The following is a 15,536-nucleotide window of genomic DNA, read 5'->3' on the forward strand; positions in this document are numbered from 1 at the left end:
AGTTGCTATGAGTGAGTCCATATTTTTATTTTGATGTATTTCGTATTCTATTATGATTAATATTAAACAAATCGCAACTGTTTTATTATACAACAAAAATAGAGTCATTTTCGTTTGGAAAGGTGGCAGCAAGAATAATTGTGTAACGTTTGCTTAATGGGACTAATCTTCGGCGTTGACGGATTAAGTAAGCGCAGGCACGATAGCGAATTTTTCCATTGAGCTCCTGGTCTAATATGGGTTCTCTAATATTGATAACAACAGTATACATTACGTTTATTTGCCATCTATAAATGACAAATACAAAAATACAGAGATAAAATTTCTTGGCAATTTAGAATAATTTAGAAGGAGCAAACTGATGATTATAATAAATTTTTGGGCTTAATAGCTTCAAATAATGTTTATATATTATATTTATTTATAAACTTTCGTTCTTTATTTTATGGAGTGACTTTTCAAATTTCATGTTGTCAAATTTGGAAATAATATTAATGGTTTTAATTTCTCTGAGCAAGTTTCGGACTCATAGTGATCCCTCACTCATTTTTTATGCGCTGTAATGTCGAAATTAAACGTGCGCCACTGGAATTACAAATCATGAGAGATAAATAAATGCAGAAACCAATTTCTTAAGCCGAGAACATGATTCTAATGACGTGTCCATTAGTAATCATAATGCATTTCCAGAGCTTCGTTTTCCGTATACGAAGATCCATATCGAAAAGTATCTGTCGTATATTTTCTTGTAAGATCTGCTTGTTTACAGCAATCTAAAGATCTCAATAATCTCAAGGTTCCAGAAAACGATTGTAATATATAAACTTAAGGTCTAGCAGTCGTAACTCAGCCAACAATTCGATGACATAGTGAATACATCGGGATAGTGACCACTGAATACAAAAGTAAAATAAACGGTGTTATTTCGAAAAATGAAAACCAAACAAATATTAGTGGGTTTATATATGAAGGGGAATTCTCCTATAAACAAAGTCATGTTAAATTATTACAAATAATGAAAGTTCAACGAATTTTAGACGACACATATTCGGTACTTTTTTTAAAGTACCTGTTAAATTTGATAAAAAAGATTGGACATTTAATTTTTAAAGTGTTTTGTTTCTAGTTCAATATTTGGCAACCTCGCATAGGTGTGATACTTGTTCTCAATTCTAATTGGTTGAATAACGTAAGTAGACGTGATTATATCTGTAATCTGATTGGTCATTGGATTATTTACTTTGTCTTTCCTTTTCTGTTACTTACTGTTACGACAAAGAAAGCAAGCAAGCCCTGTATTTTAATAAACATATATAAATATACCCTCTCAAGTTTTTGTTTACATATTTGTTGATGAATTTTGTAGTTATCAAAGTGAAAGATTGAAAATAGTGAAAATAGTTGTGTAAAAATGGCTAAGGCTGAAACTGATTTTATTAAAGCTGATTCAAGCAATTTACCCCGTGTTATTTCAGAAATGATAGCAAATTATTTTGTTGAAAATGCTTACTATATAAGTGTGGAATCACGTGGAAAAAAAACACATGAGGTAAGAAATCATTTTTAATATAGCATATTAAAATATTTAATAAACTTAGTATTTTTAGTTTATTTGCAAATAAATACCTTTTTCATATGATGAATGTTTTTTTTTTAATTGGATTTTAGATCATCAAGACAATCATATTGAGATTCTGCCATTGGATATGTGCAATTAAAAAGGAACAATAATATTTGTTTGATCAAAGCAAAAATAACGCCAGAAGATAAAGTACATTCAAAAGCTTATGATGTAAATGCCATAGTAAATGAGAATGAGAATATAATCAATCTATGTGAATGTGAGGATTGTGCTGCTGCCAAATGAGGCTGTAAACATGAGATAGCGTTTTTATTTTGGTTACATAGGAGAAGTGAGGAACCATCTCCTACAGAACAGTTATGTTATTGGAAGAAATCAGAATTATCGAAAGTAGGTTCGCTGAAAAAATTTATGAAATTGTCTGAAATGGTAAAAGTTCCATCAATGACTGATGAAAACTCATCTGTAGTAATAGAGAATTTTAGAGAACATAATAAAGGAAAATCCGTAGATAGTTTGTTACTAAATATGGATAGAGGTCCTTTATATCCTACTTTATCGTTACACCAGCTATTTATTCATTGTCAAATAGAAAATGCTGATATCGACATAACTCCAGAATTTTTCTTAGAGTACTGTTCAAAAAAAATGGATGCAAATGATTGTGCACTCGCTTCCGAGGCTACAAGAAACCAGTCCAAAAATACAAACTAGTATGAATTAAGATTTGAACGAATTACAGCTTCGAAGATTTATGAGGCAAGCCGATGTAAAACAGAAGGTTCTTTACTCGAGAAAATTTTTGGTACTACAAAAATTGTGCAGACAAAAGCCATGGAGAGAGGCTTAGAATTAGAAGACAGGGTTATAAAATGCATTGAAAATATATGTAGAATTGAAACAACGAAATGTGGACTTGTTTTAAATAATATGTTACCAGTCTTTGGAGCCTCTCCTGATACCATTTCAAGTGATGCAGTCCTAGAAGTGAAATGCCCATTGACTAGTATAAGTAATTTTGTCAAGGATGGAAAAATTATTGAAAAATACATGGGGTCAGATGCAGTTGCTAATGAAAATGTGTAAGAAGACTAAAGCAATTTTTGCAGTTGCAGATCCAGAATTTGAAACAAATAATAAAATTTATATACATAATGTTACGTGTAATGAAATTTATTGTAACGAGTTAATTGAAAATAGTTTACTATTCTGGAAAAAATACGTATTTCCAAAGTTAACTAGGATTTATAAATAAAATAGTTTCACAATGTTGTATTCTCATTTTTTAGTTGTACATAACTTATCTCAAAAAGAGTTAAATATGTATATACACCTAAAAACAAACAGCAATATATAGTAAGTTTAATAGGAAAAATAAAAGTACAATCTCAATAATCCAAACCTAATCGAAAAAATGTATTGTTTAATCTAACCTTTTTCAAAACTACTAGTATGTCTCTTTCTGATATATGCTTATGAATATATATATATAATTTTCACTAAATAGTAAACTTCACTAGTTAAACCTAAATAAAATCAAGGGTGCATTTCAATCGCAAGTATTTCTCTTTTTTTACTAAAATTTTTAAAGTCTACATTTTGCTCCTCGTGTTCACTTAGATCACTGTTAAATTGTTCTTCACTAGATGTAGTTTGTAACCATGAAGAAGTAGATGGCAATGTCTCCAAGTACATTTCATCTCTATTATTTTTAGATGAAGTTGAGATGCATGGATGTTCAGGTTCACTATTTTCCTCACCCTCAGATGATATTTCTTGTTTTTGTTGAAGTTGTGAAAAACTGAAATCTTTGCAACTATCTTGTAGAAATAAATGAGGTGTGATGAGGGGTTTTAATACGTGGACTTTTCCCAGTCTATAGAATCTTCTTTTAACTGAAATTATAGTATTTTCAATAAACACAATATTAAATATGTTGTATTACTTACATTAAAATGATCTTCACAACAATATGATGTTGTTTTTACTAATGTACGCCGAATAGCATCAAACCAAGTTTTTCTCACTACTGGGTTTCTCGGAACAAATATAAATAATTTATGGGGTGTACTTTCCGATGAATTTAAACATGAAGGTACAAAATACAGCTTTTTCATATTGAAATATTGATTATTTATCCTGAAAATACAAACTGTATAAAAATCAACCTTACATTCTTTAATTTTTAAACTTACTCTCAATGAGGGAATGAAATAATATTATAATGTTTGTATCTAGTCATAAAATTTAAATAAGCCACTAATAAGTCATAAAATTCACAATAAACTCGTAAAAATCACAACTAAACTAACTTGTATAACCGCAACAACAACAACTGTAACAAAAAGTTAGGTTATTTACGGCATAGGACCACATTTATTCCATAAACAGCTGTTTCATTTCCTTTTCTGTCTTGTTTGTGTTTTTGGGATCTTCCGTTTCTGTCTCGGAGAAGGCATGCTAAAGCGCTGTTGCCAACATGTGCTGTAGCAACAAAACGCTTTAAAGTTTAAAAACCAACATTTCTAAAAATTATTTTAGGTATTTGGAGAGTGAATTAAAAATTAATTTATATTTAATCTATAGTTATTTGATGTGAACTTTCATTTAATAAAAAAACCCAAATTGAGGAGAATTCCCCATTATCACTATTACTGCGTGATAATTCTGGCAGTGTTATTCGACATGGAAAAGAAACGTATCAATTCAAGATGTAACAATTCACGGTCATCACAAAGTATTTTACACTGCGTGAAAAATTTTCTATTTTCAACGTATTGAAGCAATTAAAAAGTGGATTAAATTATGGGATTGATAAAAAATAATAATTAAGTCCACAGACATAATGTTTCCAGAGGTATAAATGTACACAGATATATTACTTAGTTCAGTTTCTAATATGAATTGAAAAAAGACGCCGATCAGACTTCCCTTTCCAAATTTGATTGTCAAATATAAGATATTCTACCACATCTTAGTCAAATGTGATTATTAAGAGTTCCAAATAGCTTTGACATTATTCTAAATGCATGACTACTACAAATGTCTTTAAAAATATCCCGAAGGTGTCACCGTTTTTCAAAAGAGAAACTTCCCATTTGTACTACCATTCGTTCGCTCTAATTTTAAATATATTACTTTCAGGAGTTGGATATATAACCAGATAATATCTTACTCACTTACGCACTGAATGATAAACTTTACTGTTCCTTCTGGGTCGTGTGCAATCCTCAAGAGCGATGCCTTAGTAGTAGAGTTTCTCTGCGATTCAAGCACTTAAGAAGTAATGTAATTTTTCCTGTATAAATATTAGGTAGTGAGGATAAAAAAGCACACAAGTGTTTTGGTATACACGCAATTCAATTTGCTTTTGAATACAAGAAAAATAGCTTGTGGCCATAGTTCAACTTATTTCGAGTTATCAGACACAATCACCACGTTTTAGTTGAAAATTAGTAGGCTGTTCAATATGTCATTTGAACTAGATTATGAATTCTGTATGAATAAACCAAAATGTACTGTTTCTTATTATTCTATTTTTAGTTGTAATGAATTTATTCTTCCTATGACCGAATGACTTGGATTGGGATAAACATGATTCTAATATCATTAAAATTTTAGTATTAGAGCACCCTAAAGCGAAAAAGGGATTGCTCAGTTCTTATTTATTTAAGGGCTTAAATGTTTAGTTAACGCCTATCTCTCTAAAATTTACATTTAAATATACTAATTTTTATTTAGTATTTGGCTTTAACCCTCGAAATCTCATGAAAATAAATTAGAAAGAGTAGTTTATTTAATCCTAGCTAGGATATCGTGAGGTGGATGGCTATTCGATTGGGGGTTGTAACATGGAAAAAAAAGTGTATATCTTTTTACCTCTGTGGTTTGACCTTATACCCAAATAATACCAAATCGTCTGCGAATAACAATTCAATTGATATCATCCTCCAAAGCTTTTGTTTTGAGATCTATAACACGGTTTCAAAGTACCTCCAATATATCTTTTCTCCTTTCAATTGAACTGCATACTGTCGACAATCGTGTTACTTACATAAAGAAAAAATTTAGTTGGTTAGCCAACAACTTTTTGCGTTTCTCCAAAATTATTTCCCACCCATGTTATGTGATATTCCTCTAAATATTCGCAGAAAAATGTCGTTCATGCACGATGGTGCCCTTTCCCACTTCCTAAATGATGTAAAAAATCATCTTAATGACATTTTTACTAATAGGTGGATTGGTTGAGGAGGTCCATTTACATGGCCACCACGTTCCCCTGAATTAAATCCAATGGATTCATTTTTTTTTTTTTAGATATCTTAAGAGCTTGGTATATGCAGCACTGGTAAACGAAATGATCGATGGAATAAACTTCCATTGTGATGCTATAAAGCAGAATATTTGAATTATATTCCAAGCTCAAAGAAATATCCTCGGTAGAAGTGCAGGATGGTGCTCGCTTCGAACATTTATTATAGTTCTTTTGTTTTTATTCAATAAGTTGTAGGCTAACCAACTACATTTTTCTACATTTCAATTTTCTCCTTATGTAAGTAACATAATGTTCGACAGTATGTACTTCAATTAGAACTGTTTGATTGTAATTCAATAATTAATTACAATTTATGATAATTTCCTTCGGAAAATCTCTTTATCGCGGAAAGTTTCCTTGGCAAGTACAACGATCCAGAAATCTACATATCTCCTAAACTAAACCAATAATTTTATCGAGTTAAACAAAGAGTAGCTTTTTGTTGAAAAATAAATCTTTGCTTATTTTAGATTAAAGTTTATCCCTGCAAAAGTGACGGATTGTTAACCATTGGGCTTGAGCCGCTCTTGGCATTCAGTGTAGAATTATTTATTCTGTCAAACTACATGAGCATACGTAAAATTCATAGCGTTCGAATGTCAAATTTAGAAAATATACTCAAATATAAGTTATAGCTTTTCAACTTTGAATTCAACTATAATTCAGAAACGAGGGGTCGTATGAGAAAGACCCGCAATACCCTGTAGTACGGGACTTGATGCAAAACATAAAATTAATTTAAAAATTGACGGACAGATTTATCACCTTAAGAATTATAAAAAACATATATTGAAAGACGTTACTGGTTATATATTACAATATTGTATTGTAAAACAAAAACCGATGTATTTGCTGGATATTTAAAAAGCTGATTAATTCTATTGAGAGAAAATAAACTCAAGAAACGTATTTGAACATGCTAAAAAATACAAGAGATAATTCCATTCCATTCCATTCAAAAATTATTACTCTTTCACGCCAAAGGCATTATACAGCTGAATCTCGTAGATACATTTTCCCATTTTTAACCTGTTTGATAGTCGACAGGCAGCAACTAAAACCTGCACCCGCTTAAAAATGTTAATAATTTAAATGTAGGCGACAATAAATTGAAATATATCCTATTAATTTCGGGGATAGAATTTTTTTAAATTAAAAACAGACCAAAATACAATTACGCAAAAGTAGATTATTAAAGTGGTATTCTCTAGTGAGCTTTGATTTGCATTTAGCTCGCCGTTGCCGCAATTACACCGCAGAAGGTCTGCAAATGATTTTAATTCCAAAAAGAAAAAGTGGTTTATGTATAATTTGCAGCACAATGGTGTAGCTGCTTCTCATTTTTTTAAAAACAAATGGTTAGTTTCATTTCTATCAATCCTCTATCAAAATACATATAAAATAGCTAAATACCACTTATGGGGTTATACAGTATGAATTAAATCTAAACTCACTTTCTGGTGTACATGTTTTGTTGTTTCAATATCTCCTTGATAATTTTTCTTCATAGAGTTAATCCCTTGATTTTTCTTTTCATCTAACGCCTATTAAATATTTATATATACTTCTTTTAGCCACTTAGATCTGGACTTTCCTTATCTTCTCACACTTTCTAGCGGCTACTATAGCTTTGAACATTTTTGTATTTCTCTACATGACAATTCTTTGTCACTTTATTTCCTATATTTATTTTTCTTAGAATTTTATATCTCGAATACGTTATTGTATACATTTTTTTCAACTTTTATCAGCTCTATAGCTCTATTTTTCTTTCTACTATTCTTCATTCAGTTGTATTTATAAAATTTAGCAATTCGGGTTATTTTTCATTAATATCTTATTGGCATGGGAAGTGGCATTATTTTCCTTCCTTCCCTATTACTGCTGATCGTAAACCACAAATATCTGAACTTTTTCACTTTATCAAATTAAAATTCCTCTATTTTTGTCATTCTATTTTCACACTTATTATTTTTGTTTTATTAACAACCGGCACTTTGTCTTACACAGCTTTTAAAAACCCTCCTGTTTCCTCTTGACTTGTAAAGTATATTTGACCAATTTAAACGGTTTAAAGTTTTTACATAACATATATATATATATATATGTACTTCTATTGTGTTTTCATAAGCTTGTTCCATTATGTACTAGATAATATGAATTTCATCTACTTTTCTTGTATAAATCCACATTGAAATTTTGAGATTTTCAAGCTAATCATTTTTAAATCACTGCTGATGGTATTTTGCACTTCTTCTGATGCTTTTTTTAGGTATTATACTCAATCGTATTTTCTCCATATTTCTCCATATCTTCGTACTTATCAATTATGTCACATACAATACTTCTATTCTTACATGAAAGACCAAAAATTTAACTGAAAGTAGAATTAGTACATTACTCGCTTTGGTCATAAACTGGTGATGATTTGGAGATTTCATGGGATAACTGTCTAGAATTTTTTATTATTATCATATTTGCAAAGCTTTAATTTTAATGTACTCCAAACAATTTCTGAATAAATTCTTACGAATGCTACCAATGGTAGGCTTTTTTTTCAAATTATATTTTTCCACAATTTGAAGTAATATTTAAGAAATATTTATGTTCTTCATTCTCATGTTAATATTTTTTCATTAATGTATCTAAATGTTCTTGATTTTAGGTCTCTTCTGTTTTAAAATTAGTTTTTTTTGATTATTTTCAAAAGAAACATCATTTTTGACGTTTCCACTTTTGATGGAGAAGACTTAAAGAAAAGTCGAAACGCAAAATTGGCCTTTCTTTCAAAAATTATCAAAAAAAACTAATTTTAAAACAGGAGAGACCTAAAATCAAGAACATTTAGATACATTAATATATCAAAAGGTCTAAGAAATAAGAAATTTATTTTTTTATTTATGAAAAGTCGAATCAGTAAAAGTTTTTAGCGACAGAACAGGAATGGAATACATTTTTTAGTTTTATCAATATTATCAGTTTATGATAGTTATTATTCTGAAATAAGGATATGTTTCTCTGTGATACTTCAGGATAAATGTCGTATGCTCTAGCCGAAGACGTGAAATAATCTCTTGGTGTTGTCTGCTATTGAAAAAGGGCACCTACTTTCCATATAAAGGTTCAATTTCACGTAGATTTGAGATCATCATCCTTTGAGGTTGCCACAATGAAATTATTTTCTCAATCAAAACGCATTTAAGATCCAAACTAATCACTTTCAAAGCCCATATACGGTGCATGTCCGCTAATACCAGCATGGGTTAGAATCCATAAAAAGATGATGCTTTTATGGTTGTGATTGATTCAGACTAATCGTTTTTAAAATGATATTCGGAGTTTGGTTCCATATTCTAGATAATAAGATTACATTACAACAAGCTATATTCAACTACCGTCGACTTCGTATGTAGTATATCGAGTTTCCAAATATACTAAATTTTTGTCGAAATACAACGTGATTCCCAATCAACTATTCTATTGTCAAGTTTCGTATGTTTCAAACAATCATAGAATATTGAATTGAAGTTATTTGTTCCATCCCTTTTCCATATTCTGCTTTAATCTCCGGATCATATTTAACATAACCTTTAAATAATAATGGACATGAAAATCTTCCAGTATCATCTACATATAATTAAGAAAAGTGATCAATGAAAATGTATTTTAGTCTCCTAATCACTTAGCATGAAACGGCGTTTGAACCTCATTTGTCATTTAATTGGTTCAAATTCATCTAAATTTTTCAATCGATAAAAATATCAGACGCAAAATTTGACTTGAGCTGCAGATAAATGTCCGAAGAGTATAATTAGACATTTGTCTGATTAAATATTGATTGATTGCATTTTAATTATTTTACTAGAAGCGAAAATTTGAGGCTTATTTGCTGCTCCGATGAACATATTTCATTCTAAATCTTCATGTACATATTCTGTTCTTTATTAAATTTATTTCGTTTGCTACATACTAACAATTAGAGTGCCTATTGTATAATTCATTTTAACTCTCTTTATCTCTTTTCCATTTTACATTGATCCGAATATAGTAATCCGAACATATCGGAAAAATGGACTGCAAACAACGTTTAATTTACAAATGTATTTAGAACACTGCGCCTTCTGTCGAATTGATGGAGTTCTGAATTTCAGATATTTTTTGGGTATGTGTATGTAAATTTGACAATGCATCATTTTGAATGCAGTGGACGTATTGTTTGCTTGATAAACGGTGATTTATGAATCTACTTGATCGTAAATCATTAATTTCCTTCTTTTCGCTTCATCAAGAGTATAAATGTTTGAGCACAAAAAAAAACATCAAATATCTTTATTGGTATCCCACGTATCATTGGAAATTTGACGAAAGTTTTTTACGTGATTACCACCAATTTTACAACGTTGTTGTTCTTTATAATATTCATAAGCGGTAGGAACCACGTTTCATTAAATTAAAGTGATCAAAACGTTGTTCTGTGTGATCCAATCACTTGTAAGTGGAAAGGGATTGTTGCGATCCCTAGATTATTCCCTTTGCTTCCATGGACGCCAGATGGCAGTCAAATATGTCTCATTCTTTTCTCTTCTCGAGCAATCTTTAAGGTGTATGACATATTAACACCAGCACGAACGCATTAACCACCGAAAATAACTGTATACGCCATAGACAAAGTAGTACTAGACTGAGCTTTCAATCAAATTCGTATTCTAATATTAGAATGAAATAGAAAGAAAGTTATGGTGGAGCTATCTCTTTCAAGTGTTTCTTCTCATTTCTTGCTCTCTTCTCTGTTACAATTTCAAGAGGTTTATCATCTGATTAGTAGTTTGTTTGATTTTCATAGCCACTTATATAATGAAAATTACTTTGAGATTGAAACTTTACTGTTTTTACCACTATAGTGTCACTTTATTTATGTGTATGTCTTCATTTACGCTTAAATTAGTGGAAATCACTTCAAAATGCATATTTTTGGAGGTACTCATATTAATACGAATCATATCTAGCATACCAGAGACCAGAGACGAATAAAATTTTATTCATCTGCAGTAGTACACGAAATATATTTAATAAAACATGTTGAATTTGGCCAATCGCAAATAATAAATTTAGACCTATTTAGTTAGAATTAAAAATATCCTCCTAGTACCATTACTTCTCTCCGAGTGGGAGATTTAAAATTGGGACTACCCAAACGTCATTTTCTTCTTGTTATTTTACTTCCAATTCTTCGATTTTCATTCTAATAAAAAAGATGTATACGTTTCAATTGATATAGTTGATTATCGAAATCCCAAAAAGAACGTCATGAATTGTGTTTTATAAATCCGTTGCTTTTATGAATAACGAGTAAAAAGAAAAAAAAAATAGAATGTATCTCCTCCAAAGTACTGCAATATCCATATATTCCAAACATGGAGCTCTGTCTAAAAGTATTTGTGGAAGGAGCCTTTAGGAAAAATCATTTATATAAGTTTTTGGCCAAAACCAAAGGAGCCGCACTGAAAAATATTTCAAGGCAAACCCTGTATTTTATTGTCGAGAAAATTATAACATGATATCGATAAATTCATTGTAAAAGGCGGAAACAAAATTAATGAAAAAGTATTCATGAAAGATACCAAGATAATCGTTACGTTATTGACGTAATACATACATTCTACTTAAAATGGATGGTTGAACAATCGATTACAAATCAATTTAATCACAACATTCTTTTCATGTTCTAAATATTTTCACTCAATTTCAAATCAATTGAAAGTATTTTTCACGTGAACCACAAAATATTTTCGATCTTCGCTGATTGTTCAGTATCAGCTACAATAAATAGTAAGTTGAATCTTGTCCCATTTTTCAATCTGTTTGAATATCATCTTGGGGGTTATTCCAGAATATGTAGGTGGCTTGACTTCGCATAACTGTGTCAAAGTGGCACAAGAATAATAGACAGTGATGGTATAATAATGCTTCTGTTGGCGGAATAATTAAGACAAGTTTTGTCCCCTGTAATGTTATGTGATCAATGCATCACGGGGAGCTAGAAGGTTTAATTATACATCATTTATGTGGCTTTGTACTTATCATGTGATGACTTATTTTTCGACCGATTTAATTGAGGTGCAGGCACTATACTAGCTGTAACGAGCAGCGCCAACTATCTATATTGTGGTGAACAATCTTGCAATCTTTTTTCTGATCTTCCTTCGTATTAGAGGCATTACGAAATTTTACTTGTTCGTATCAAATGATTTTTTAATTAGTTCCATAACCTCATTCTTCTTGTAGTCTTCTATCCTAATTTATTTCAAAAATATTCTTCATCTCGATTTGCTCTCTAGTTTCGTACATTTATGCTTTTAAATGTTCTTGTCTTCTGTATCTTCTATTTTAAAATTAGTTTTTCTAAAAATTTTTGGAAGAAAGATAAAATTTGACGTTCAGACTTATTGAATTCTTCATCAAAATATGATATTAATTGATTAATATTAATCAATAGATTATCTCCATCATCAGATAAGAATAAAATCAAAATAGAAATTTGTTCTAACAAGAAAAATTATTTTTTCCTTAGTCCTTATATCTCAAATATGTAGCATTAATCAATAAAATTATTTGTAATTTAATTAGAATTTACAAAATAGAGCTATAAATTTGACTTGAATTATTTAGGTCTTTCTTCGTTCTTATAAATACTCTTTTTCGTGATTTCGTTTCCGTTTCAAGAATTTTTGAATCTTTATGACTGAATTCATGATTTTTCTATATATCATGGTTCGTTAATGCAGTTTCAAGTATTTTATCGTATTAATGACCTTTTAGTCTATTTTCTAAATACTGAGATGTCTGCCCTATTAGTACAAGGCACTTTATAAATGATATTAATTCTTTTTTTTTTTGGTGTTTTAGAGTTTAGTTTAGTGAAATATTTGGATAATGTATTATGTCCTTTATAACTTATACTAATATCTTATTTATTGATAGAAATAATTCGATAGTTGTTGAAAAAGCTCTTGTACATATGGCAAGGAAAAATATTTTATGTTTTGATGTTTCGTTTCTGTTTTGCTTTTTAATTTATTGTAGAATCTGTTTACTCTTTTCTTAGATTGTTGTTTATCACTTTTTACGGATAATTATTTTCTTTCGATGCAGTTTGTGCTTTTTAAATAGCCAAGCATCTAGATTCAGGATCTTGTATATTCAGTACTCTTCTCCAGTTCACAATATCTTTTATACTTTCCCTAGTGACTGTTTTACCGATTCGTTATTTGCTTCTTTCTCTTCTTCTACCTACCTTGAGCCATAAGTGCACTTGTTATAGTTTTCTTGCTTCATGTTCGTTCTTCTTCCAACTTTCTAGTAGGAAGCGTCGTTTCTATTGTATATGTAGGTATTTCGTAAGCTTGATAACCTCTCATTCTTTCTCGATGATATGCCTAAGGTCCATATTATTTAAAAATACGACATAAATATTTCGTTAATTCCAATCAAATCATTTCACATCTATATTTATTTGGTTTTACTAGGAGTATGTATCGCTGTTCGTAATCTTGTTTAATCTACCAATTACTAGTATCAATATCTTCCAAATATTTCCTTTTTTATAATATATTATATTCACATTAATGTTATTTTAGTTAAGTAAAGATGTTATGCTACGTTTAGATTTGTAGTCATCCAATATCACTTGTTTATAAACGACTTGGTGATATCTGTCGTTTCGTAATGGAGTTGTTGGATATTTGCCACATCCTCCACTGAACACCGAGGTCAATACATCAAAATGGTTGTTGAATCGGAATTTGCCGTTCAGAAATACTCTTTCACTATACCCTTTGACAAACCTTTTTCAGAAATTATACGCTTGAGAAGTTACAAGGTAGCGCATTTGTACACATCTTTTGTTAGCATCGATAAAATAAAAAAATAGGATGTGAAACTTCGAAACTTAATACTAATTAATCAGTTGACAATTTTGGGTAAGTAAGTGGCTGTACATCATTTTTCAATTTCAAAATTGAAAAAATTGAAAGCAGCATAAGCTGGGCAGTTTCTCTTTGATAATGAGACATTCCAATCTTCAACAGCGAAAAGTTACAAGTTTCTCCTTCACTGAAAGTTACATTTTCGAGCAAGTGGTTCAGAATCTGGATGAAGCTATATTAACAGCAGTATATAATATAAACCCTTCCAAATAATAGTTGGAGTCGATGAAACTAAGTTCGCCCTTTGCAACCCACTGTCTTGACTTTTATTTCAGAAGTATAGTAGTAGATCGACGAAAAAATCCAGGTCAATAAAACCTTGAAACAGATCATTCGAATGCGCGTTTGCTTCAGTCAGTATATGGATAATGGGATCTTTTGATATGCCGATACCTTTTTATTTTAATTGATTCTTCTATCAAAGTATATATAAATCAGGATTCAATATTTTTTCCTTGTGAATAAAAAAAAGTTTTAAGTAGAAGTATTTAAAAAGGTAGATAATATCAAAGTCTCCGTCGTATCGCAACCATATTTTTTTATTCTCACCATAAGAATCTCAAGCTACCCTTCTTCGAATAATAAATAAAGAGACAGAAAAACAAACTTTAGGATCTTTACACGACGTGAATATAGAATAAATAATGTCTCGAGTAAACAGAAAAGTTTTGGGTGTGTTGTTCATATAGTACATACATAAACACAAATTTTTAGAGCATAAAGCAGTAGCTAAAATGAATAAGAATTGCTAAGAAATAAAATCAAAATCACTTTCTATTGATAAATGAAAGTTCTTGATGTATTAAATGTAGAAGAACATTACAAAATTAATAATTTTAAACAAGTGCATTATTCATATTTCGACATAGATGTGAACTACAATTTAAAATATATAATAATAATAGAAATATAATGTTTTGAATATTCCCAGACAAACTGTTACTTTCACAAAAATACCAACGCTCATTAATAATCTTTTTAAATATTTGTTAAGTAATTTCAGCCATGCGCATAATTTGATATCAATTTTAAAAGAAAATAGTTTCTACTCAATATCCTTCTTAAACCTTTACAGATATATAATAAATGTTATTATTTACCTCTTTTTAGAGGATTTGTCTTGTTACAGCTTCGACTATATAAAAACATAACTGTCACTAAAACTCAATCATAAATCACATTTTCTAAATATCACAATTTTTTCACGATTTCGCCAAAAAAATTGTAAACTTTCTACACACTACCGGATCGTAAATGAAAACAAAAAGAATTTACGCGAGACGGCGGATTCGCAAAAGGACGCCACTCGGTCTGCCGTTACTTCATCACTACCGCCGCCGTCATCATCCCTCCACTTTGGGGAGTACTCCAATGGTTTGGGGAGAAGAGCAATACAGGACGGTAGTTAGCTCGTAGAATTGATTCTACGATTCTTATTAATATAATTCGATATTTTTGGCGTGAAATTATGGGACAGCTTTTTATAGTATCATAAGCATTGTTATTTCATCGACAACATCAAGCTGTCAGTTCATTATCAAGAATTCAAAGAAATTTCAATTATTGATGATGATATGATAGCCAAATGGATATGAAATAATCTACAAATATATCTTATCTGTTGCTGTAGCTAGAAAGTGGCAAATTTAATTTT

The 15,536-nt window shown here is 30.1% G+C and overlaps 1 protein-coding gene across 3 annotated transcripts in view; it reads right to left on the minus strand.

Moving 5' to 3' along the window:
• The window catches only part of LOC130896213 (mucin-2), a 275,551-nt gene extending 260,339 nt beyond the window's left edge, over positions 1-15,212 (minus strand). For all 3 annotated transcript variants that reach the window (XM_057804149.1, XM_057804150.1, XM_057804148.1), the window contains exon 1: positions 14,983-15,212. The gene's annotated coding sequence lies outside the window, so the exon portion shown is untranslated. The remainder of the gene's footprint in view (positions 1-14,982) is intronic.
• Between the last annotated feature and the right edge of the window lie 324 nt (positions 15,213-15,536).

The sequence above is a fragment of the Diorhabda carinulata genome, chromosome 7, assembly GCF_026250575.1.
Source record: "Diorhabda carinulata isolate Delta chromosome 7, icDioCari1.1, whole genome shotgun sequence".
Classification (NCBI taxonomy): domain Eukaryota; kingdom Metazoa; phylum Arthropoda; class Insecta; order Coleoptera; family Chrysomelidae; genus Diorhabda; species Diorhabda carinulata.